Here is a 3,389-nt window from a genome sequence, read left to right on the forward strand (position 1 = left end):
TGACCAAAAATTTTAATTGAAGAAATACAAATTTTCTTTGATATAAAGCAGTGTATGAAGACTAAGCAGCCTTTTTGTCCTTGTCTGTTACTCTACATGTACATCTGCAACTCCATCATTGGGAAATTAAATTGCAGAGAACAATCCAGGAAATGTTCAATATTTAAACCTTCGAAGTTTGTTTTTCCATTTTATTTTAAAGGGCAAGTCCATACTAATGGCAAGTTGGTTTTTATAGAAATGGATGTTTTCTATTTAAAAACATTCTGTAATATTTAATAAGAAAATGTATACCAGTACATGTAGTGTGTATTCTATAGTAATTATATAGGTAGAAATACATTGGATGGTGATACCTGAAAACAATGACTGAGATATTTGTGTTATGATATGTTTGTACATCAAGGAATATCACTCCAATGACTAGAAATTTTATTTAAAAAAGAGAAGACTGCTTTTTTGTTGTCTTTGGCTGGTACTGTGCAATGTGTGCATTATGTGTGATTGTCTGATATCATTGTCTTACAAAAAAGAACTCCTCGTTACCATCATTAGAACATTAAAATGCAGAGAACATGACAGGAAATGCTCAATATTTAGAATTAATATATTCAAATGGGAAATCCACAATAACGGCAAGTTGGTTTTACAAGGAAAATAAGTAAAAAAAAATCATTAATGGAGGTTTGGCAAAATATCAACAAGATTGTTATATATTTTCATTTTTATGTATCTTTAATTCTGTGATGATGGTATGAGATGAAGTTTGTGACCATGGATTTCTCTTCAACTCAAGACAAAATATTAAAGAGATAATTTCATTTACATGTACTACTTTCTGTCAGAAAAGCTGTTTTCTTTTTGTTTGGAGAAGGAGCACCCTCTGTTATCAGGATTTGTGAAAAAATGCAACATTATAAAGGAATCCATTCTTGGTCATTAAGGGTTGTGTGGGAAAGAAGAAAAGTACGTATAACAGAATAGTGAAAGTTTGAAAGAAATCAGACAAGCAGTAATAAAGTTATTCTTTATTAAATGTCAAGTCCACCTCGAAAAACATTGATTTAGATCAATAGAGAAAAATCAGACAAGAAAAATGCTCAAAATTTTATCAAAATTGTATGTAAAATAAGAAAGTTATGACATTTAAATAAAGTTTCGCTATTTTTCACAAAATGGTTAAATGCACAATTTAGTCCCATGCAAATGAAATGACGTCCCTCACTCAGAATTTTTTTGTTGTTTGAATTACACATTTCAATTTTTACAGATTTGACAATAAGGACCAACTTGACTGAACATTATGTTAAACAATGGTAATTCCACATTTTCGTGGAGAAAAAAAAATTGGTTTCAAAGGACGAGAAAATTAGAATATATCATATTTTATATAGTAAAATACAAGAGAAATAGTGATGTCATCAGTTCCCTCATTTGCATACCGAAAAGGATGTGCACATAAACTGTTTTGTGAAATTAAGCGAAACTTAGAATAACCTTTTTTTTTACATCCGATTTGATGAAATTTTCAGTGTTTTGTTTGTTAGATTTCTCTTTTTATTCAAATCAACTCTTTGTTGGGATGGACTTGTCCTTTAAAAGTAGTGATCCCTAAGACTATTCATATTGGCAACTGGTATGACAAGGTGCAAGCACACCATTCCCATAGGCCATGTACTTGATTACCAAGATTTTTTGGTTTTCTCCCAAGTACCATTATTACCCTGGGGCAGTAATCTTAATATATTAGGTGATTTTTTTTTTCAAAATGACACTTCAGCCATTATTTGTATTGGTGTACATGGAAGAGTGGCCCTTGCCTTACATCACTATAACATCAGACAACCAAGTCTACATTGGTAAAGTGATAACAATTTATACAACTTTAAAAAAAATCCAAAACTTTCTCATTGTGTGTTAACCTACAAACTATTTTTCCTTTTTTCTTCTAAAAACTTTTCATTTGGGATGGATTTCCCTGTAGCATTATACACATGTAAGAACCCTATTCACTCTTTCGACACCTAAAACAACAATTTTTAAGATCTCTGATAAAAGAATAAAGCAGTTTTTGTTATTTTAATTTGTTTTAGTGTTGCAAACTATCAGAATTACCTCTAAATATCACATAAATCTGTTCAAATTAGGCAACACTAGACTTGAAAGAGGTATTAATAGTACATGCTGTGCACAGTCAAGGTGTTGCTTCATAAAGCTGTATTCAAGTTATGTTGGTGGTGACCTGTTAAATCAGATTCTCATTCGTTTAGATTCCCATCAACTGAAATCTTGTCTTAATTTGATAAGGGGTATCAAAAATTAATTCAAAGATAAAAAATTGGGTATCTGATACCAGTAATTTATCCAGTAAACTTGCACCAGGAGGTTGTCTTAACCCTATCTAGGCCGGGGGGGGCCTCGGAGGCCCCCCTCAACAAATTGCACGTTATTTTCGCCGTGCGAAATCTTTTGACCGCGTCGCTCGCTGAGTTTTTACTTTCAAGTCTTGCGCAACTTTTGAGACCAATTTCGCGTCACCCGGGTACGTGGTTCCGAAATTACGCAACATTATGTAAGTGCATGTCAGACCGAAAATTGCTCAAAAACGTGATTTCGTGTACAAAGTCAATGCAAATTGTGTTTTCAACCAAACTTCATAAATGTATGATTATTTTTAGTTTTGCTAGTCTAAATTTATTCATGTTATGATTTTTATGATCACAGAAGAGTCCCCAACAAATTTCATTGAAAAAACAATGAAAAACAAAAGGTCAAAAAAACAAAGAAATACATAAGAAATTGCAAAAAACAATATAATACATAAGAAAATGATTTGATATCACAATTTTTTTCATGTAGTACATTTGGAGCATTATTTAGGGAGTTAGAGGAAAAAGTATGATTTCGCATACTAATTACGCATAAATTAGCATAATCACTTAATAGCGATTCGCATGAAATAAATTACTATACAATCTTGTAGATTATGTCCCAGACAACCCGCGTGCCAATTTTCGGCGCGGTCGACGGCCGAGATCTTAGGGGGGGGCCTGGGAGGCCCCCCCCCCGGCCATAGGAACTCCCAAAATACCCCGGCCTAGATAGGGTTAAAGATGTCTTCTTGTGCTACATGACTTTATTTTAGCCCCATTTATGTTTTGATTTGTACAGCCTAATTCAAAATTTGACATTGGACTTGGTATGCAGGAGTTGGTGACTAACAATAATTTGGATCTACAATTGATGTCAGAATGTCATTGAATAAAAAGAATAAGAATATAATTTGTCAAGAGAAGATGGCTCTCAACATTCAACAACTTAATGAAACACCATCAAGGTCTACCGAAGTACTTTGACTTCGGCAATAATTACAATTAGAGAAAATAGAC

This window comes from Lytechinus variegatus, chromosome 1, assembly GCF_018143015.1.
Source record: "Lytechinus variegatus isolate NC3 chromosome 1, Lvar_3.0, whole genome shotgun sequence".
Classification (NCBI taxonomy): Eukaryota; Metazoa; Echinodermata; class Echinoidea; order Temnopleuroida; family Toxopneustidae; genus Lytechinus; species Lytechinus variegatus.